Source organism: Coregonus clupeaformis, unplaced genomic scaffold, assembly GCF_020615455.1.
Source record: "Coregonus clupeaformis isolate EN_2021a unplaced genomic scaffold, ASM2061545v1 scaf1353, whole genome shotgun sequence".
In the NCBI taxonomy this organism is placed as follows: domain Eukaryota; kingdom Metazoa; phylum Chordata; class Actinopteri; order Salmoniformes; family Salmonidae; genus Coregonus; species Coregonus clupeaformis.
The window spans coordinates 95,506-119,634 of NW_025534807.1; the positions used below are offsets into that span (position 1 = coordinate 95,506).

The 24,129-nt window shown below is 46.4% G+C and overlaps 1 pseudogene; it reads right to left on the reverse strand.

Moving 5' to 3' along the window:
• The window catches only part of LOC123486922, a 115,911-nt pseudogene extending 92,372 nt beyond the window's left edge, over positions 1-23,539 (reverse strand).
• Between the last annotated feature and the right edge of the window lie 590 nt (positions 23,540-24,129).

Sequence of the window (24,129 nt, forward strand, 5' to 3'; positions counted from 1 at the left end):
TATGTCTGGTCAGACTACACACTCCAGTACTGCAGGGGGGCATTATGTCTGGTCAGACTACACACTCCAGTACTGCAGGGGGCATTATGTCTGGTCAGACTACACACTCCAGTACTGCAGGGGGCATTATGTCTGGTCAGACTACACACTCCAGTACTGCAGGGGGCATTATGTCTGGTCAGACTACACACTCCAGTACTGCAGAGGGCATTATGTCTGGTCAGACTACACACTCCAGTACTGCAGGGGCATTATGTCTGGTCAGACTACACACTCCAGTACTGCAGGGGGCATTATGTCTGGTCAGACTACACACTCCAGTACTGCAGGGGGCATTATGTCTGGTCAGACTACACACTCCAGTACTGCAGGGGGCTTTATGTCTGGTCAGACTACACACTCCAGGGGGCGGTATAGGCCTACCCCTTTTCAGTTTGTCTACCAATAAACGTATAGAAGAAGAAGAAATGAAGGTCTAGTTTAAAATGGAGAATTCCCTCAATGGCGCTGCCCATGCTGTCATAGAAGCGATCGATGGCAAAGCGAGGGTGTCTCTTTCCAACTCTCTGGCCGGCGCCTGTGACAGCAGTGTTCTCTAGGAGACCGCTGTGCTGTGAAGAAGGTTACACAATAGGTCAACTGTCCTGCGTTTGAACGGTGACCTCTCCCTATGATGTGTTATGACTGATTAAACAGACAATAAGTGACAAGGAAGGGTCATTACTGTCCGGTTCAGCGTGAGCTTCCCTTCCCCTCTGCTTGGTTCCACGGAAATAGTTTCAAATCAGATTTCTGTGAAATATGTCAAGATAGCTTGCCTTTTGTTTATGAGCTATACTGAGCCAGAGTGGGTTTCTATGAAAGAGTTAGGGTGTTACTGTCTAAAGCACCATGTTATCTAGAGAGAGTGACTTTATTGTTAATATATTGCGGTGGAGTAACATTGATGACAACAATGGACATAGTGAGGAGAGTAAGGAAGTGCAGTTACCTTTTAGATTCAAGCTGCTCCTTCAATTTACTGTACATTTCTAACACTGCAAAGGAAGAAATAAGAGAGGAGAGTTAGCTTTTAGAACAGAAATAAGAGAGGGGAGAGGTAGCTTTTAGAACAGAAAGAAGAGGGGAGAGGTAGCTTTTAGAACAGAAAGAAGAGGGGAGAGGTAGCTTTTAGAACAGAAAGAAGAGAGGGGAGAGGTAGCTTTTAGAACAGAAAGAAGAGAGGAGAGGTAGCTTTTAGAACAGAAAGAAGAGGGGAGAGGTAGCTTTTAGAACAGAAAGAAGAGGGGAGAGGTAGCTTTTAGAACAGAAAGAAGAGAGGGGAGAGGTAGCTTTTAGAACAGAAAGAAGAGAGGAGAGGTAGCTTTTAGAACAGAAAGAAGAGAGGGGAGAGGTAGCTTTTAGAACAGAAAGAAGAGAGGGCAGAGGTAGCTTTTAGAACATAAAGAAGAGAGGAGAGGTAGCTTTTAGAACATAAAGAAGAGAGGAGGAGAGGTAGCTTTTAGAACAGAAAGAAGAGGGGAGAGGTAGCTTTTAGAACAGAAAGAAGAGAGGAGGAGAGGTAGCTTTTAGAACAGAAAGAAGAGGGGAGAGGTAGCTTTAGAACAGAAAGAAGAGGGAGGTAGCTTTAGAACAGAAAGAAGAGGGAACAGAAAGAAGAGAGGGGAGAGGTAGCTTTTAGAACAGAAAGAAGAGAGGGGAGAGGTAGCTTTTAGAACAGAAAGAAGAGAGGGGAGGTAGCTTTTAGAACAGAAAGAAGAGGGGAGAGGTAGCTTTTAGAACAGAAAGAAGAAAGGAGAGGTAGCTTTTAGAACAGAAAGAAGAGAGGGGAGAGGTAGCTTTAGAACAGAAAGAAGAGAGGGGGAGAGGTAGCTTTTAGAACAGAAAGAAGAGAGGGGAGAGGTAGCTTTTAGAACATAAAGAAGAAAGGAGAGGTAGCTTTTAGAACAGAAAGAAGAGAGGGCAGAGGTAGCTTTTAGAACATAAAGAAGAGAGGAGAGGTAGCTTTAGAACATAAAGAAGAAAGGAGAGGTAGCTTTTAGAACAGAAAGAAGAGAGGGGAGAGGTAGCTTTTAGAACAGAAAGAAGAGAGGGGAGAGGTAGCTTTTAGAACAGAAAGAAGAGAGGGCAGAGGTAGCTTTTAGAACATAAAGAAGAGAGGAGAGGTAGCTTTTAGAACATAAAGAAGAAAGGAGAGGTAGCTTTAGAACAGAAAGAAGAGAGGGGAGAGGTAGCTTTTAGAACAGAAAGAAGAGAGGGGAGAGGTAGCTTTTAGAACAGAAAGAAGAGAGGGGAGAGGTAGCTTTTAGAACAGAAAGAAGAGAGGGGAGAGGTAGCTTTTAGAACAGAAAGAAGAGGGGAGAGGTAGCTTTTAGAACAGAAAGAAGAGAGGGGGAGAGGTAGCTTTTAGAACAGAAAGAAGAGAGGGGAGAGGTAGCTTTTAGAACAGAAAGAAGAGAGGGGAGAGGTAGCTTTTAGAACAGAAAGAAGAGAGGGAGAGGTAGCTTTTAGAACAGAAGAAGAGGGGAGAGGTAGCTTTTAGAACACACAACTATATAAAGTCAAGTTAAACATGACTCTTTCTGGAACAAAAACTTTGTTGATCGATACGGTGATGAGAGCTTCCTGTTATTTCAGACGGACATATCAAATAAATGTAGGCTACATGCATCGGTCTGCATGTGTGTGAGATAGTCAACATGTTGCTGATGCAGCATGTCATTGTGTCTCACCCAGTGTGCGAACAATGTGTTGCATATTGAACACGTTCATATGTTATGGTATGTTATACATCATGTATTACACAGTATACACAGCTGTATTCTCTCCACAGTGGTAGCCATGTTATTAGATGTTATGTTAAATACACTGCTCAAAAAAATAAAGGGAACACTTAAACAACACATCCTAGATCTGAATGAATGAAATAATCGTATTAAATACTTTTTTCTTTACATAGTTGAATGTGCTGACAACAAAATCACACAATAATTACCAATGGAAATCAAATGTATCAACCCATGGAGGTCTGGATTTGGAGTCACCCTCAAAATTAAAGTGGAAAACCACACTACAGGCTGATCCAACTTTGATGTAATGTCCTTAAAACAAGTCAAAATGAGGCTCAGTAGTGTGTGTGGCCTCCACGTGCCTGTATGACCTCCCTACAATGCCTGGGCATGCTCCTGATGAGGTGGCGGATGGTCTCCTGAGGGATCTCCTCCCAGACCTGGACTAAAGCATCCGCCAACTCCTGGACAGTCTGTGGTGGATGGAGCGAGACATGATGTGCTCAATTGGATTCAGGTCTGGGGAACGGGCGGGCCAGTCCATAGCATCAATGCCTTCCTCTTGCAGGAACTGCTGACACACTCCAGCCACATGAGGTCTAGCATTGTCTTGCATTAGGAGGAACCCAGGGCCAACCGCACCAGCATATGGTCTCACAAGGGGTCTGAGGATCTCATCTCGAGCACATGGAGGGCTGTGCGGCCCCCAAAGAATTGCCACCCCACACCATGACTGACCCACCGCCAAACTGGTCATGCTGGAGGATGTTGCAGGCAGCAGAACGTTCTCCACGGCGTTTCCAGACTCTGTCACACGTGCTCAGTGTGAACCTGCTTTCATCTGTGAAGAGCACAGGGCGCCAGTGGCGAATTTGCCAATCTTGGTGTTCTCTGGCAAATGCCAAACGTCCTGCACGGTGTTGGGCTGTAAGCACAACCCCCACCTGTGGACGTCGGGCCTTCATACCACCCTCATGGAGTCTGTTTCTGACCGTTTGAGCAGACACATGCACATTTGTGGCCTGCTGGAGGTCATTTTGCAGGGCTCTGGCAGTGCTCCTCCTGCTCCTCCTTGCACAAAGGCGGAGGTAGCGGTCCTGCTGCTGGGTTGTTGCCCTCCTACAGCCTCCTCCACGTCTCCTGATGTACTGGCCTGTCTCCTGGTAGCGCCTCCATGCTCTGGACACTGACAGACACAGCAAACCTTCTTGCCACAGCTCGCATTGATGTGCCATCCTGGATGAGCTGCACTACCTGAGCCACTTGTGTGGGTTGTAGACTCCGTCTCATGCTACCACTAGAGTGAAAGCACCGCCAGCATTCAAAAGTGACCAAAACATCAGCCAGGAAGCATAGGAACTGAGAAGGGGTCTGTGGTCACCACCTGCAAAACCAGTCCTTTATTGGGGGTGTCTTGCTAATTGCCTATAATTTCCACCTGTTGTCTATTCCATTTGCACAACAGCATGTGAAATGTATTGTCAATCAGTGTTGCTTCCTAAGTGGACAGTTTGATTTCACAGAAGTGTGATTGACTTGGAGTTACATTGTGTTGTTTAAGTGTTCCCTTTATTTTTTTGAGCAGTGTATATATATATCTCACCAGGTATACACAGCTGTATTCTCTCCACAGTGGTAGTCATGTTATTAGTGTTATATATATCTCACCAGGTATACACAGCTGTATTCTCTCCACAGTGGTAGTCATGTTATTAGATGTTATGGTATATATATATATATCTCACCAGGTATACACAGCTGTATTCTCTCCACAGTGGTAGTCATGTTATTAGATGTTATGGTATATATATATATATCTCACCAGGTATACACAGCTGTATTCTCTCCACAGTGGTAGTCATGTTATTAGATGTTATGGTATATATATATATCTCACCAGGTATACACAGCTGTATTCTCTCCACAGTGGTAGTCATGTTATTAGATGTTATGGTATATATATATATATCTCACCAGGTATACACAGCTGTATTCTCTCCACAGTGGTAGTCATGTTATTAGATGTTATGGTATATATACAGTGGGGAAAAAAAGTATTTAGCCAGCCACCAATTGTGCAAGTTCTCCCACTTAAAAAGATGAGAGAGGCCTGTAATTTTCATCATAGGTACACGTCAACTATGACAGACAAATTGAGGGAAAAAAATCCAGAAAATCACATTGTAGGATTTTTAATGAATTTATTTGCAAATTATGGTGGAAAATAAGTATTTGGTCACCTACAAACAAGCAAGATTTCTGGCTCTCACAGACTTGTAACTTCTTCTTTAAGAGGCTCCTCTGTCCTCCACTCGTTACCTGTATTAATGACACCTGTTTGAACTTGTTATCAGTATAAAAGACACCTGTCCACAACCTCAAACGGTCACACTCCAAACTCCACTATGGCCAAGACCAAAGAGCTGTCAAAAGACACCAGAAACAAAATTGTAGACCTGCACCAGGCTGGGAAGACTGAATCTGCAATAGGTAAGCAGCTTGGTTTGAAGAAATCAACTGTGGGAGCAATTATTAGGAAATGGAAGACATACAAGACCACTGATAATCTCCCTCGATCTGGGGCTCCACGCAAGATCTCACCCTGTGGGGTCAAAATGATCACAAGAACGGTGAGCAAAAATCCCAGAACCACACGCGGGGACCTAGTGAATGACCTGCAGAGAGCTGGGACCAAAGTAACAAAGCCTACCATCAGTAACACACTACGCCGCCAGGGACTCAAATCCTGCAGTGCCAGACGTGTCCCCCTGCTTAAGCCAGTATATCTCCAGGCCCGTCTGAAGTTTGCTAGAGTGCATTTGGATGATCCAGAAGAGGATTGGGAGAATGTCATATGGTCAGATGAAACCAAAATAGAACTTTTTGGTAAAAACTCAACTCGTCGTGTTTGGAGGACAAAGAATGCTGAGTTGCATCCAAAGAACACCATACCTACTGTGAAGCATGGGGGTGGAAACATCATGCTTTGGGGCTGTTTTTCTGCAAAGGGACCAGGACGACTGATCCGTGTAAAGGAAAGAATGAATGGGGCCATGTATCGTGAGATTTTGAGTGAAAACCTCCTTCCATCAGCAAGGGCATTGAAGATGAAACGTGGCTGGGTCTTTCAGCATGACAATGATCCCAAACACACCGCCCGGGCAACGAAGGAGTGGCTTCGTAAGAAGCATTTCAAGGTCCTGGAGTGGCCTAGCCAGTCTCCAGATCTCAACCCAATAGAAAATCTTTGGAGGGAGTTGAAAGTATGTGTTGCCCAGCGACAGCCCCAAAACATCACTGCTCTAGAGGAGATCTGCATGGAGGAATGGGCCAAAATATCAGCAACAGTATGTGAAAACCTTGTGAAGACTTACAGAAAACGTTTGACCTGTGTCATTGCCAACAAAGGGTATATAACAAAGTATTGAGAAACTTTTGTTATTGACCAAATACTTATTTTCCACCATAATTTGCAAATAAATTCATAAAAAATCCTACAATGTGATTTTCTGGATTTTTTTTTCTCATTTTGTCTGTCATAGTTGACGTGTAACTATGATGAAAATTACAGACCTCTCTCATCTTTTTAAGTGGGAGAACTTGCACAATTGGTGGCTGACTAAATACTTTTTTTCCCCACTGTATATATATCTCACCAGGTATACACAGCTGTATTCTCTCCACAGTGGTAGTCATGTTATTAGATGTTATGGTATATATATATATATCTCACCAGGTATACACAGCTGTATTCTCTCCACAGTGGTAGTCATGTTATTAGATGTTATGGTATATATATATATATCTCACCAGGTATACACAGCTGTATTCTCTCCACAGTGGTAGTCATGTTCCTCTGCTGTATCCGACAGCGAATCACCTCCTCCGTTTGGGCTGTCACCTTACGTAAGAGAGGTCAAAGAGTGTAAGAACTCCCCAATTACCCAGAGAGGTCAGTCAGAGGTACTTTCTGTCTCAATCTGTACCCCTCTGTCCTCTAACTTGACCACAGGCAACACTGACACAGGGACACGGGGACACAGGGACACGGGGACACAGGGACACGGGGACACGGGGACACAGGCAACACAGGGACACGGGGACACGGGGACACAGGCAACACAGGGACACGGGGACACGGGGACACAGGGACACGGGGACACGGGGACACGGGGACACAGGGACGGGGACACAGGGACACAGGCAACACTGACACAGGGACACAGGGACACGGGGACACGGGGACACAGGCAACACTGACACAGGGACACGGGGACACGGGGACACAGGGACACGGGGACACAGGGACACAGGCAACACTGACACAGGGACACAGGGACACAGGGACACGGGGACACGGGGACACAGGCAACACTGACACAGGGACACAGGGACACAGGGACACGGGGACACGGGGACACAGGCAACACTGACACAGGGACACAGGGACACGGGGACACAGGGACACGGGGACACAGGCAACACTGACACAGGGACACAGGGACACGGGGACACGGGGACACAGGGTGTTACGGATACAGGTATCCTGTGTTTTTGTGTGTTTCTCTCCTTCTGCCCTAATCACAGGTGTCCTGTATGTTCCTGATTGGTGGTCGTTGAGGTGTCTGCTGATTGGACCAATCAGTGAACATTCCTGTGAATAGCACCACCTGTTACTCGTTTGTTCAATCACACAGCCCATTGTACAAAAACCAGTCTTGTGTTTGTTGAGAAGGAGAGAGAATATTTCCGTATGTGAGTATGGACACTGTGGTGTCCTGTTTTTGTTTACTCACTAAGTTGCTGGTTACTCTGGTTGGTAATTTTGTTAGACCTCTGTTTTGTATGTGAGTAATGGATACTGTGATGTCCTGTGTTGAGAGTACTCATTAATTTGCTGGTTACTCTGTTTGGTAACTATTGTGTGTTTCTGGGAAAAGGGGAGTTTGAGCTAGCTGCCCTTGGGCATACATTTCCCGTAGAAAGAACTGTCTATAAACACTAGTTAGACCTGAGCGGACCACCCACTGTATTTTTGTATGACTAGCAGTAGCCTAGCGGTTCTTGAGGCAGGCAAGATCAGTTTAGGGGTGTTTTACACTATGGTTTCATTTCTTGGGTCCTGCTCAGCCCTTTTTCCCAAACCCTTACCGTGTGTTCAGAAATAAACACTTTGTGTTTGACGGTAGTTCATGGTTGTTGTGTCATTTTTGGTTCTCACTGTTCCCGGCCACACTTATAATTTACATGAATTTATGTTACGGGTCTCATGTCCATCCACCCTAGATGTTTAGAGCCACGGGGTTCGTAACATAAAGTGGGGGCTCGTCTGGGATATATCCCATGCTACTCATGCAAATTAGCAAGTGTCTGGTTCAGTGTTGAGCTTGGCAGTGGTACTACCTGTTTTTTTTTGTGTGTTCAGTAGTCGACGGCTCGTGTTGCTAGTAGGATGGCTACTTTTGAGTTGGAGGCATTTTTGGAAAACCCTACGTGGGAGGTTTTTGATAATTGCCGTAGAGTGGATCTACAGGCTTTGGCTGACCACTTTTCTGCACCCATACCGAGGGGCTTAGTGAAAGCAGAAGTTAGGGAAGTAGTGTTAGCGATATTGTTAAACGAGCGAGTGCTTGAGTTACCGCCGCCTGAGTCTGCTGCTCCTGTAGGGGATGTGGTTGCTGATCCTGTAAGCCCATCAGTGTCTGAGGACGAGGCTAAGGCTCCAGCCACATTGCCCCGTTATGACCCACTCTCCCCACTGACTGACAGTGATGCCAGGATCGATGTCCGCTCGACACGGCTCCAAATGGAGGCGGAAGAGCGGGCACAAATCAGGCAAGACAAGCTGGAGATGCGTAAGCTAGAGGCAGAACAGGAGACGCGTAAGCTAGAGGCAGAACAGGAGACGCGTAAGCTAGAGGCAGAATGGGAGACGCGTAAGCTAGAGGCAGAACTGGAGACGCGTAAGATGGAAATGGAGATGCGTAAGATGGAACTGGAGGTGCGTAAAATGGAACTAGAGGCAGAAACAGCGAGGTTAGTCTCTGCTAATACTATGCCTGCTAGTGAGCCATCCTCACCAGCTGTGTCATCTGCTACGTTTGATATTACTAGGCAGATCACCTTGGTACCTGTGTTCAGGGAGTCAGAGGTTGATTCCTATTTCAGTGTGTTTGAACGTATAGCGGTAGCATTGAAATGGCCCGACGAGGTATGGTGCCTATTACTTCAGTGTAAACTAACAGGTAAAGCCCAAGAGGTTCTGGCAGCGCTACCTCTTGAAGACAGTTTGAATTATGAAGTGGTCAAAGCTACTGTTCTTCGTGCCTATGAGCTTGTTCCTGAGGCATATCGACAAAGATTTAGGTCTCATAAAAAGTCTCCTACTCAGACTTATGTGGAGTTTGCTAGAGACAAAGGAAATCTGTTTGACAAATGGCACAGTGCTAGTAAAGTAACTGATTTTAACTCTCTACGGGAGTTAATCTTGTTAGAAGAGTTTAAAATTGCTTACCCGAACGCATTGTAGTTTATCTGAACGAACAGAAAGTATCCTCACTGTCGGAAGCGTCTGTATTGGCAGACGAGTTTGTGTTGACGCATAAGAGCGTGTTTTCGGCTCGTACGGAGAGCAGGGCTGCGGAGTTGCTAACTTTTAGTCCTAGTCGACCAGCAGTACATCCAGCACGCCCAAAAGATGTGCGTCACTGTTTCTATTGTCATAAGGTGGGACATATGGTTAATGATTGCTTTCTGCTAAAACGCAAACCCGGGGATGCCTCAGCACGCCAGGCCGCCAACGGGTGTTGGGCTGATTCGGCATCGGTTGTAAGGCCAGAATCAAGACAGAGGCCTCATAGTGAATGTGGTTTGAAAGTCCCTGTCCCAGATCACAGTTATGAACCGTTCATTTTTGAGGGGTTTGTTTCTATATCAGATGACGAAGCGTCTCAGCGTCCAGTTAGAATCCTCAGGGATACTGGTGCGGCGCAGTCGTTCATACTAGCTGATGTGTTGCCCTTGTCTAATAATACATATTGTGGTTCCAGTGTGTTAGTACAAGGAATTGAAATGGGATTTGTTCCAGTGCCATTGCACTTTGTGAACGTACACTCTGAGTTAGTCAGTGGATTGTTCAGAGTTGGCGTACGTCCTATGTTGCCAGTAAAAGGTGTGACATTTATAATGGGCAACGATATTGCCGGAGGAAAGGTGATACCCGTATTGGAGGTATTGGATAAAAGTGACCAGTCTCTCTCCGAGGAGCTGGCACAGGGTTATCCAGATGTGTTCCCCGCTTGTGCTGTCACACGTGCTCAAGCACGACAAGTGGGTGAAGTGATAGATTTGTCGAACACGATTCTTTTCAGAGAGTGTGACCCAGAGGATAGTTCGGGTGCTACCTCTGGTAAGCTGGTGCAGTCTGACCAACAGTCCAGAGAAAGGAAGAAGGATGTGGAACTTGTTGCTGAGGCAATACAGTTACCAGTTACTCGTGAGCAGCTGATCGCTAACCAACAGGTTGACATTAGCCTGGCTAAATGTTTTTCTAGTGTTGTCTCAGAGGAGGAGCTAAAGAAGAAAAACATGGCATACTTCAGTGATGGTAATCTCCTCATGCGTAAATGGACATCCCATGTTGACGCTGGCGAAGATTGGAATGCTGTTTACCAAATAGTGATTCCTACAGCCTTTCGACAAAATGTTTTATCCCTCGCTCATGATCACCAGTGGTCCGGACATCTGGGAGTCACCAAGACTTATGATCGAGTTTTGCAACATTTCTTTTGGCCTGGTTTAAAGCAAGATGTGGCTCAGTTCTGTCGGACTTGCCACACCTGTCAAGTAACTGGGAAACCGAACCAGGTTATTTCCCCGCGCCTCTTTGTCCCATACCGGCCATAGGTGAACCCTTCGAACATGTGATGGTTGATTGTGTTGGACCATTACCAAAAACAAAATCTGGTAACCAGTTTATGTTGACAATTATGTGTGTGGCCACCAGGTACCCAGAGGCCATTCCTCTGCGAAGGATTACTGCTCCGGTGGTGAGTAAAGCGTTGATCAAATTCTTCTCAACTTTTGGGTTACCTAAGGTGATACAAACTGATCAGGGTACGAATTTCCTTTCTACACTGTTCAAACAAGTGTTAAAATCCTTGTCAGTTACACACCGTGTGTCAAGCGCATATCACCCAGAGTCTCAGGGTGCGCTTTGAACGTTGGCATCAGACCCTGAAGTCTATGCTCCGTAAATATTGTTTGGAATCTGAGAAAGATTGGGATTAGGGAGTTCCTCTAGTTTTGTTTGCTGTCCGTGAGACAGTACAGGAATCCCTAGGGTTCAGCCCAGCTGAACTGGTGTTTGGACACACCATGAGAGGACCTATGAAAGTCCTTAAGGATCAGTTTTTGTCACAAGAGTTGTGTGTGAAAGAAAATGTGTTGGACTACGTTAGTCGCTTTCGTGAGCGCCTACATGCTGCCTGTGCTCTAACAAAGGAAGCGCTGTCTTCCTCACAGAAACGGATGAAACGACACTATGACACACAGGCTGTTTCTCGTTCACTGCAGCCAGGTGACCGAAGTTCTTGTATTGTTGCCTGTGCCAGGAGCGTCATTGTCAGCACGTTTCTCTGGTCCTTATGTCATTGAAAAGAAACTAAGTGAAACTGACTACGTGATACAGACTCCTGATAGAAAACGCCAATCTCGTGTGTGCCACGTTAACATGTTGAAGACATACCACACCAGACCCGTCACTCAGGTAGACAGTCCAGATAAACTGGCCGAGTCGGCTGTCTCTATTGCTGCTACGGCTGTAGTGGGAGGTCATGTTAATGATGTGGACGGAGATGGTTTGGAGTTGCGCAATACTCAGCAGCAGTGTGCTAGATTGCCCAATTTAGAGATGCTGCTGTCTCTCCCGTCAAGCCTGATTCATTTAACGGACAGACAGTCAGATGATATTGTGAGACTATTACACAGCTTTCCATGTATTTTTAATGATGTTCCTACATGTACAAATGTGTTAGAACATGACATTAATGTTGGAAACGCTGCACCTATCAAGCAACATCCTTATCGTGTCAACGTCTCTAAGAGAAAGATAATGAGGGGTGAGGTCGGTTATTTGCTGGAGAATAACCTGGCTATGCCAAGTTCAAGTCCTTGGAGTTCTCCGTGCATTCTGGTTCCTAAACCTGATGGGACATCCAGATTATGTACGGACTATCGGAAAGTCAATGCTGTCACAGTGCCCGACTGCGTTCCCGTTACCCAGACTGGATGACTGTATTGATACTGTTGGTGCTGCTACTTATGTAACCAAACTAGATCTTCTAAAGGTTACTGGCAGGTGCCGTTAACCCCACGTGCCTCCGACATCTCTGCCTTTGTGACCCCAGATCACTTCCTACAATATGCTGTCATGGCATTTGGGATGCGGAACGCACCAGCCACTTTCCAACGCCTGGTTAACACAGTATTGGCTGGAGTTCCTAATTGTAGTGCTTACCTTGATGATCTGGTAATTTATTCAACTGAGTGGTCTGATCATGTTAACACTCTAAAGGTAGTGTGTGAACGTCTAGCAATCGCTTCTCTAACCCTGAACTTAGCAAAGTGCGAGTTTGGGAAGGCCACTGTTACTTATCTTGGTAAACAGGTCGGCCATGGTCAGGTGCGCCCTGTAGATGCCAAGGTCTCGGCTATAAACGCATTTCCCGCACCTACCACCCGAAGAGAGCTACGCCGTTTTTTAGGGATGGTTGGCTACTACCGTAGTTTCTGTAAAAATGTCTCTGCTGTAGTTGCTCCATTAACGGATTTGCTCAGTCCGGCGAGAAAATTTGTATGGTCTGAAGATTGTCGTACTGCTTTCAACACTGCTAAAGCACTCTTATGTAGTACTCCTGTTCTTGCTGCGCCAGATTTTGAACGACCGTTTAAACTGGAGGTAGATGCAAGTGCCAGAGGTGCTGGGGCTGTTCTACGGCAGCAAGACCAGAGTGGAGTGGACCATCCTGTCTGTTATTTTTCACGGAAATTTAACAAATGTCAGACAAACTATTCCACCATTGAACAAGAAGCTCTAGCTTTGTTGTTAGCTCTGCAGTACTTTGAAGTTTATGTTGGTTCCAGTGCATTACCAGTGATAGTTTATACTGACCATAACCCCTTAGTTTTTCTCCACCGGATGTACAACCAGAACCAACGCCTTATGCGTTGGGCACTTGTCGTGCAAAATTATAATTTGGAGATCCGCACAAAAAGGGGGTTGGATAATGTGTTGGCAGATGCTTTGTCTCGTGTGTAATGATCTTGGGTTTTTTTTGTTATCCCGGCAGGATGATTTGTGAATTTGGGTGTTGTGATAGTACGTGTGTCGCAAACCATTGTGGTTTGCTCTTTTAAGGGTGGGAGTGTTACGGATACAGGTATCCTGTGTTTTTGTGTGTTTCTCTCCTTCTGCCCTAATCACAGGTGTCCTGTATGTTCCTGATTGGTGGTCGTTGAGGTGTCTGCTGATTGGACCAATCAGTGAACATTCCTGTGAATAGCACCACCTGTTACTCGTTTGTTCAATCACACAGCCCATTGTATAAAAACCAGTCTTGTGTTTGTTGAGAAGGAGAGAGAATATTTCCGTATGTGAGTATGGACACTGTGGTGTCCTGTTTTTGTTTACTCACTAAGTTGCTGGTTACTCTGGTTGGTAATTTTGTTAGACCTCTGTTTTGTATGTGAGTAATGGATACTGTGATGTCCTGTGTTGAGAGTACTCATTAATTTGCTGGTTACTCTGTTTGGTAACTATTGTGTGTTTCTGGGAAAAGGGGAAGTTAAGCAAGCTGCCCTTGGGCATACATTTCCCGTAGAAAGAACTGTCTATAAACACTAGTTAGACCTGAGCGGACCACCCACTGTATTTTTGTATGGTAGCAGTAGCCTAGCGGTTCTTGAGGCAGGCAAGATCAGTTTAGGGGTGTTTTACACTATGGTTTCATTTCTTGGGTCCTGCTCAGCCCTTTTTCCCAAACCCTTACCGTGTGTTCAGAAATAAACACTTTGTGTTTGACGGTAGTTCATGGTTGTTGTGTCATTTTTGGTTCTCACTGTTCCCGGCCACACTTATAATTTACATGAATTTATGTTACGGGTCTCATGTCCATCCACCCTAGATGTTTAGAGCCACGGGGTTCGTAACACAGGGACACGGGGACACAGGGACACAGACTCTTACCTCTCTGCCAGCGTCTTGCAGTCTTCTGTTTGTGTCAGTAACCTGGCCCTTCAAAAAAAACAAGATGGCTAATGGTTAGACAACTCCCTGTTGTAGCTGCTCACCTTGTCATCAGATCATCCTCCACGAGGACACAGTTAGACAACGGCAGGCACATTCTGATTCAATCTGCGACGGGAACTTGAACTTTTGGTCGGCGTCGAAAGCTTTTATGCGCAGGTAATAGCTTGACAGCCCTTTCCAACAGATTCTGTGACAAACTTCTCAATTCTACGTTGAGGATTTTTGAACTCTACTTGTCTCTGCAGGTCTTGTCAAACAAATTCAATGACCCAATTGACCAGTGGTCCCTTCCTGATAACCTCAATGAGCTCTCTGTACCATTCATTGTCTAGAGTGAAAGGCCCACTGCATTTTGTGGGTAATTAAACATTGGGTTTCAGAGCTGAATACAAACAGTCACTAGCTGGTTGATTCACAGAGTGGAGGGGTCCTGTGGTAACTCAGGCTGGGGTTAGGAGGGCGACAGTAGGGATAGCAGGACCACAGAGAGAGCTTCCCACATCGCTCCCCACGTCTCATTAGCTCACGGTAATCAGGAAGCCATTTATTCTGTTTTTTTTTAAAAGTCTCATTAATCTGTGGGAGAAAGAGGGTCAGTGAGGTAGTTGATCTGCTGCCCTGTTAGCTGAACATGCTTCATACAGGCCAGTGGCTGGTCCAGTTCCAACCATCTGCTCACCTAAAGACCACGTTCAGCTGGGAAAGAGAGCTAAAGAGATCTGGCCTGTGCCTCCAACCATCTGCTCACCTAAAGACCACGTTCAGCTGGGGAAGAGAGCTAAAGAGATCTGGCCTGTGCTTCCAACCATCTGCTCACCTAAAGACCACGTTCAGCTGGGAAAGAGAGCTAAAGAGATCTGGCCTGTGCCTCCAACCATCTGCTCACCTAAAGACCACGTTCAGCTGGGAAAGAGAGCTAAAGAGATCTGGCCTGTTACCTTAGACTGGCTCAGTCCTGGGGAGGGATCATTAGGTTACCTTAGACTGGCTCAGTCCTGGGGAGGGATCATTAGGTTACCTTAGACTGGCTCAGTCCTGGGGAGGGATCATTAGGTTACCTTAGACTGGCTCAGTCCTGGGGAGGGATCATTAGGTTACCTTAGACTGGCTCAGTCCTGGGGAGGGATCATTAGGTTACCTTAGACTGGCTCAGTCCTGGGGAGGGATCATTAGGTTACCTTAGACTGGCTCAGTCCTGGGGAGGGATCATTAGGTTACCTTAGACTGGCTCAGTCCTGGGGAGGGATCATTAGGTTACCTTAGACTGGCTCAGTCCTGGGGAGGGATCATTAGGTTACCTTAGACTGGCTCAGTCCTGGGGAGGGATCATTAGGTTACCTTAGACTGGCTCAGTCCTGGGGAGGGATCATTAGGTTACCTTAGACTGGCTCAGTCCTGGGGAGGGATCATTAGGTTAACTTAGACTGGCTCAGTCCTGGGGGGGGATCATTAGGTTACCTTAGACTGGCTCAGTCCTGGGGAGGGATCATTAGGTTAACTTAGACTGGCTCCGGACCAGGCCCTAACCCCCAGGACTAGAACGAGGAAGAGACGGTGCAGGAGAGCCAAACGAGAGGTCTCCATGACGAGACTACGTTGGGGGGGCAAATAAACTGCCTCTACGCTCCGTTCTATTGGCCAACGTACAATCACTAGAAAACCAACTGGACTGGTGGCTGAACAAGGACATGGATAATATAGATCTAGCTGGTTTCTCTCTGCATCGCCACCGAACGGCAGCTTAGGGTAAGGTTAAGGGGGAGGTATGTGTCTCCCTGTTAACAACAGCTGGTTTCTCTCTGCATCGCCACCGAACGGCAGCTTAGGGTAAGGTTAAGGGGGAGGTGTGTGTCTCCTTGTTAACAACAGCTGGTTTTTCTCTGCATCGTCACCGAACGGCAGCTTAGGGTAAGGTTAAGGGGGAGGGTGTGTCTCCTTGTTAACAACAGCTGGTTTTTTCTCTGCATCGTCACCGAACGGCAGCTTAGGGTAAGGTTAAGGGGGAGGGGTGTGTCTCCTTGTTAACAACAGCTGGTTTTTCTCTGCATCGCCACCGAACGGCAGCTTAGGGTAAGGTTAAGGGGGAGGTGTGTCTCCTTGTTAACAACAGCTGGTTTTTTCTCTGCATCGTCACCGAACGGCAGCTTAGGGTAAGGTTAAGGGGGAGGTGTGTCTCCTTGTTAACAACAGCTGGTTTTTCTCTGCATCGTCACCGAACGGCAGCTTAGGGTAAGGTTAAGGGGGAGGTGTGTCTCCTTGTTAACAACAGCTGGTTTTTCTCTGCATCGTCACCGAACGGCAGCTTAGGGTAAGGTTAAGGGGGAGGTGTGTCTCCTTGTTAACAACAGCTGGTTTCTCTCTGCATCGCCACCGAACGGCAGCTTAGGGTAAGGTTAAGGGGGAGGTGTGTGTCTCCTTGTTAACAACAGCTGGTTTTTCTCTGCATCGTCACCGAACGGCAGCTTAGGGTAAGGTTAAGGGGGAGGTGTGTCTCCTTGTTAACAACAGCTGGTTTTTCTCTGCATCGTCAACGAAAGGCAGCTTAGGGTAAGGTTAAGGGGGAGGTGTGTCTCCTTGTTAACAACAGCTGGTTTTTCTCTGCATCGTCACCGAACGGCAGCTTAGGGTAAGGTTAAGGGGGAGGTGTGTCTCCTTGTTAACAACAGCTGGTTTCTCTCTGCATCGCCACCGAACGGCAGCTTAGGGTAAGGTTAAGGGGGAGGTGTGTGTCTCCTTGTTAACAACAGCTGGTTTTTCTCTGCATCGTCACCGAACGGCAGCTTAGGGTAAGGTTAAGGGGGAGGTGTGTCTCCTTGTTAACAACAGCTGGTTTTTTCTCTGCATCGTCAACGAAAGGCAGCTTAGGGTAAGGTTAAGGGGGAGGTGTGTCTCCTTGTTAACAACAGCTGGTTTTTCTCTGCATCGTCACCGAACGGCAGCTTAGGGTAAGGTTAAGGGGGAGGTGTGTGTCTCCCTGTTAACAACAGCTGGTTTTTCTCTGCATCGTCACCGAACGGCAGCTTAGGGTAAAGTTAAGGGGGAGGTGTGTCTCCTTGTTAACAACAGCTGGTTTTTCTCTGCATCGCCACCGAACGGCAGCTTAGGGTAAGGTTAAAGGGGAGGGGTGTGTCTCCTTGTTAACAACAGCTGGTTTTTCTCTGCATCGTCACCGAACGGCAGCTTAGGGTAAGGTTAAGGGGGAGGGGTGTGTCTCCTTGTTAACAACAGCTGGTTTTTCTCTGCATCGTCACCGAACGGCAGCTTAGGGTAAGGTTAAGGGGGAGGTGTGTGTCTCCTTGTTAACAACAGCTGGTTTTTCTCTGCATCGCCACCGAACGGCAGCTTAGGGTAAGGTTAAGGGGGAGGTGTGTGTCTCCTTGTTAACAACAGCTGGTGCGCGAACTCTAATGTTAACGGTGCACTATGCAGAAATCGCTCCGCCATTTCCTGGTTGCTAAAACTTGAATAGTCGGCCTAATTTCAGTTTATGTGACAAAACAAGCAGGTATAGTATCATACTAGATCATCAACTAGATTCAGTCGCGGGCCGTTTTTTCTTGAGCGGATGGTCGGGGGGCCGGAACATAACTACAAATAATTTGTAGACTGCAAATTGACCACAAGAAGCCCAAACAGATATGTTTGACTAAAACATAATAATTTAAAACCTTGCATACATTTGTATACGATCACGTGTCTCTCTATTATGTGTGGGAATACTGGGGAACAGATTTCCAAAATGTAAATCACTTGGAACTGATTTCCTGTTGTTTTTACAGTCAGTCATGTCCAACAATGAAAATAAAAAATAAATATTTTGTATTATAATTTTTTGCTCAGAAAACTTGGGCGGCCAAATAAAACCACCAGCCGCCAGTTGGGGAACCCTGGTAGAGAAAATCATTGTACCATCTAAAACGCTGTCAAATATATTTTCCATAACCAAAAACATTGTATTTTCAGCTGTTTGACGCTGTAAAAAACAACCTACACTGAGTATACTAAACATTAAGAACACCTTCCTAATATTGAGTTGCACCCCCTTTTGCCCTCAGAACAGCCTCAATTCGCCGGGGCACGGACTCTACAAGGTGTCGAAAGGGTTCCACGGGGATGCTGGCCCATGTTGACTCCCAATGCTTCCCACAGTTGTGTCAAGTTGGCTGGATGTCCTTTGGGTGGTGGACCATTCTTGATACACAAAGGAAACTGTTGAGCGTGAAAAACCCAGCAGCGTTGCAGTTCTTCACACAAACCGGTGCGCCTGGCACCTACTACCATACCCTGTTCAAAGGCACTTAAATCTTTTGTCTTGCCCATTCACCCTCTGAATGGCACACATACACAATCCATGTTTCAGTTGTCTCAAGGGTTAAAAAACCCTTCTTTAACCTGTCTCCTCCCTTTATCTATACTGATTGAAGTGGATTTAACAAGAGACATCAATAAGGGATCATAGCTTCACCTGGATTCACCTGGTCAGTCTTGTGTCATGGAAAGAGCACAGCACTAACCGTACTATTTGTGACGTAAATTGAGTGTGTAGTATGCTTATTGGTCATAGTATGGATATAGTTAGAATGCCAAAAGTTCCCGGATGTCGTACTACATTCGCCAAAATTCAAAGTATCCAAGCAGTGGACACTATTTCCGTGCTTTTAAGGCCCATAATGCAATTCTTCAGAAAATGGGCGTGGCTTCACAACGTTTTCAGATTTGACGAAAATGGCGGAAAATATGCAGCCGAAGTCCGACGAGAGCGAATTTAAATGTAGTCCAAAAAGTAAATAAATATGAATTAATTGCTTTAACTGATAATGACAAAGGGAGTTTTTCCAAGCCACCGTGCTTCTACATCTGCATTGCTTGCCGTTTGGGGTTTTAGACTGGGTTTCTGTATAGCACTGCTAAAAAGGGCTTTATAAATACATTTGATTGATTGATTGATGTTGAAAAATGTAATGACTTTTCAAATAAGTTATGTTGACAATTTGTTAGCTACACTAGCCTACGAACCGCATATCATTATAGCAGTTACTTGTGGTCCTCTGTAGCTCAGTTGGTAGAGCATGGCGTTTGTAACGTCAGGGTAGTGGGTTCGATCCTCGGGACCACCCATCCGTAAAAATGTATGCACACATGACTAAGTCGCTTTGGATAAAAGCGTCTGCTAAACGGCTTATTATTATATTATTATTATTGTATGTACCGGTATGTTAGCTAGCTACCTAACGTTAGTTGGCTCCTAATACATCGAACTTGCCAGTATATATATATATAGTATATATATATACTATATGCTATCTAACTAAACGGCCCAACGTTTATTGACTTGATTATTCACATCATTCTTAGCTTAGCGAAGTGGTATAGTCGTTGTGCGTTCTCAATGGACATTGATAATGAAGTCGTAAGATGTGTAGCTAGTAATTTGTTATGCTAACAAGCTAGCAAGAGGTTGCATAGCAACAGCATTAACTTCCGGTAGACAGGGGAAGTGCTAGTACACCAACTGAAAGGATACTGTTCGTTTACAGTATACTAACATTAACTAATAGTATATACTCATTAAGTATGTAGTATACAGTATGTTAGTATGGGTATTCGAACACAGCTCTGGTGTCCTTAATGTTTTGCACACTGAGTGTGAGAAGGGGACAGGGCCTGGGGGGGGACTGGGCGTACATTACATTTACGTCATTTAGCAGACGCTCTTATCCAGAGCGACTTACAGTTAGTGAATACATCTTTATTTTTATTTTTTATACTGGCCCCCCGTGGGAATCGAATGACCAGAGAACATTACATCTTTGCATAGACATTAAGTGGGAAATGATGCACTGCTATCCCTGGTTGAACAAAGAGGTAGACTAGATTGATCCACTGCTATCCCTGGTTGAACAAAGAGGTAGACTAGATTGATCCACTGCTATCCCTGGTTGAACAAAGAGGTAGACTAGATTGATCCACTGCTATCCCTGGTTGAACAAAGAGGTAGACTAGATTGATCCACTGCGATCCCTGGTTGAACAAAGAGGTAGACTAGATTGATCCACTGCTATCCCTGGTTGAACAAAGAGGTAGACTAGATTGATCCACTGCTATCCCTGGTTGAACAAAGAGGTAGACTAGATTGATCCACTGCTATCCCTGGTTGAACAAAGAGGTAGACTAGATTGATCCACTGCTATCCCTGGTTGAACAAAGAGGTAGACTAGATTGATCCACTGCTATCCCTGGTTGAACAAAGAGGTAGACTAGATTGATCCACTGCTATCCCTGGTTGAACAAAGAGGTAGACTAGATTGATCCACTGCTATCCCTGGTTGAACAAAGAGGTAGACTAGATTGATCCACTGCTATCCCTGGTTGAACAAAGAGGTAGACTAGATTGATCCACTGCGATCCCTGGTTGAACAAAGAGGTAGACTAGATTGATCCACTGCGATCCCTGGTTGAACAAAGAGGTAGACTAGATTGATCCACTGCGATCCCTGGTTGAACAAAGAGGTAGACTAGATTGATCCACTGCGATCCCTGGTTGAACAAAGAGGTAGACTAGATTGATCCACTGCGATCCCTGGTTGAACAAAGAGGTAGACTAGATTGATCCACTGCGATCCCTGGTTGAACAAAGAGGTAGACTAGATTGATCCACTGCGATCCCTGGTTGAACAAAGAGGTAGACTAGATTGATCCACTGCGATCCCTGGTTGAACAAAGAGGTAGACTAGATTGATCCACTGCGATCCCTGGTTGAACAAAGAGGTAGACTAGATTGGACTCTAACCTCAACACAGTAATAACTTCTGAGCAGACCTGGATCCTGTTTGATGTGTTGTGATGAACTGCTCAGAATCATATCAACCATGTACTGACCGTGCCTGTGATATCTGGTTGTCTCACCTAGCTAGAAGATGAATGCTGGATAACAGCTAAATGATTGAAATGTAAAATGTATGTTTAGTGAGATAGTTTCCATTTCTTTAGCTCTGGGTCTCCTTCTTTCTCACCATCAGTTTCTCTGCGTCAGCGCGGACTTTGAGCAGCTCAGTGATGGCATCCACAAACCCCTGGTGGTGGAAGTTACACATCTTCTCAATCTCTCTGTCATGGTTTCGGATCCTGACCTCAAGCTTCTCCATAAACCTCTTGTGGGCATTGGGCTGGTCATCGTACACAGATCTGAAACAGAAGATCAGGGAACAGCGGAGTTAGATCTGAAACAGAAGATCAGGGAACAGCGGAGTTAGGATTGGGGTTACAGACAGACATTCCTGGACTAAAACACAGCAATGAGCCAACAGCAAGGCTGTGAAGACACACACCTAGTCATGGTTGATTATGGAATAAGTTTACCTAATTCAGGGTTCTCCCCAGGATTATATATATTTTTTTTTTACAAGGTGGTGCTGCAGAGTTCAGCGGGGGGAGGCCCGGTGGGGAGGTCCTATAATCTAGAGTGGTGCTGCTGAGTCCAGCGGGGGGAGGCCCGGTGGGGAGGCCCGGTGGGGAGGCCCGGTGGGGAGGTCCTGTAATCTAGAGTGGTGCTGCTGAGTCCAGCGGGGAGGCCCGGTGGGGGAGTGGGGGGAGGCCCAGTGGGGAGGTCCTGTAATCTAGAGTGGTGCTGCTGAGTCCAGCGGGGGGAGGCCCGGTGGGGAGGCCCGGTGGGGAGGTCCTGTAATCTAGAGTGGTGCTGCTGAGTCCAGCGGGGGGAGGCCCGGTGGGGAGGTCCTATAATCTAGAGTGGTGCTGCAGAGTTCAGCGGGGGGAGGCCCGGTGGGGAGGCCCGGTGGGGAGGCCCGGTGGGGAGGTCCTGTAATCTAGAGTGGTGCTGCTGAGTCCAGCGGGGGGAGGCCCGGTGGGGAGTGGAGCAAAAAATGGCCTTAAAATACCAATAAAGTAAAAAATAATAAAATAAACATTTGTCTTATTTTTTGGTACATATTGGAGCAGCCAGTCCACAAGGTGGCGCAGCACCCCACTTACATTATTGATTATGAGGCTAAAGCTTGACTAATAGTAGGCCACATCAGCCGTTACACTGAGCCATCAATCAGTGCTTGACCCTCTTTCCTTCATACTCTCTCCGGTGGTCCCTGATACCTGTCATAACTCATAGGAACCCTCTGGTGGTCCCAGATACCTGTCCTAACTAATAGGAACTCTCTGGTGGTCCCAGATACCTGTCATAACTCATAGGAACTCTCTCTGGTGGTCCCAGATACCTGTCATAACTCATAGGAACCCTCTCTGGTGGTCCCAGATACCTGTCATAACTCATAGGAACTCTCTCTGGTGGTCCCAGATACCTGTCATAACTCATAGGAACTCTGGTGGTCCCAGATACCTGTCATAACTCATAGGAACTCTCTCTGGTGGTCCCAGATACCTGTCATAACTCATAGGAACCCTCTCTGGTGGTCCCAGATACCTGTCATAACTCATAGGAACCCTCTCTGGTGGTCCCAGACACCTGTCATAACTCATAGGAACTCTGGTGGTCCCAGATACCTGTCATAACTCATAGGAACTCTCTGGTGGTCCCAGATACCTGTCATAACTCATAGGAACTCTGGTGGTCCCAGATACCTGTCATAACTCATAGGAACCCTCTCTGGTGGTCCCAGATACCTGTCATAACTCATAGGAACTCTGGTGGTCCCCGATACCTGTCATAACTCATAGGAACCCTCTCTGGTGGTCCCAGATACCTGTCATAACTCATAGGAACCCTCTCTGGTGGTCCCAGATACCTGTCATAACTCATAGGAACTCTCTCTGGTGGTCCCAGATACCTGTCATAACTCATAGGAACTCTCTCTGGTGGTCCCAGATACCTGTCATAACTCATAGGAACCCTCTCTGGTGGTCCCAGATACCTGTCATAACTCATAGGAACTCTCTCTGGTGGTCCCAGATACCTGTCATAACTCATAGGAACCCTCTCTGGTGGTCCCAGATACCTGTCATAACTCATAGGAACCCTCTCTGGTGGTCCCAGATACCTGTCATAACTCATAGGAACCCTCTCTGGTGGTCCCTGATACCTGTCATAACTCATAGGAACTCTCTCTGGTGGTCCCAGATACCTGTCATAACTCATAGGAACCCTCTCTGGTGGTCCCAGATACCTGTCATAACTCATAGGAACCCTCTCTGGTGGTCCCAGATACCTGTCATAACTCATAGGAACCCTCTCTGGTGGTCCCAGATACCTGTCATAACTCATAGGAACTCTCTCTGGTGGTCCCAGATACCTGTCATAACTCATAGGAACTCTCTCTGGTGGTCCCAGATACCTGTCATAACTCATAGGAACCCTCTCTGGTGGTCCCAGATACCTGTCATAACTCATAGGAACTCTCTCTGGTGGTCCCAGATACCTGTCATAACTCATAGGAACCCTCTCTGGTGGTCCCAGATACCCGTCATAACTCATAGGAACTCTAGTGGTCCCAGATACCTGTCATAACTCATAGGAACCCTCTCTGGTGGTCCCAGATACCTGTCATAACTCATAGGAACCCTCTCTGGTGGTCCCAGATACCTGTCATAACTCATAGGAACCCTCTCTGGTGGTCCCAGATACCTGTCATAACTCATAGGAACTACAGTGCATTCGGAAAGTATTCAGACCCCTTGACTTTTTCCACATTTTGTTACGCTACAGCCTTATTCTAAAATTGATTAAATAGTTTTTCCCCACTCATCAATCTACACACAATACCCCATAATGGCAAAGCAAAAACAGATTTTTAGAAATCTGTCTGAGGTCCTGAGCGCTCTGGAGCAGGTTTTCATCGAGCCAACAGTGTGGGCTGGGCTGAGATATCACCTAACCACCAGTGTGGACTGGGCTGGACTGAGATATCACCTAACCACCAGTGTGGGCTGGGCTAAAATATCACCTAACCACCAGTGTGGGCTGGGCTGGGCTGAGATATCACCTAACCAACAGTGTGGGCTGGGCTGAGATATCACCTAACCAACCGTGTGGGCTGGGTTGGGCTGGGCTGAGATATCACCTAA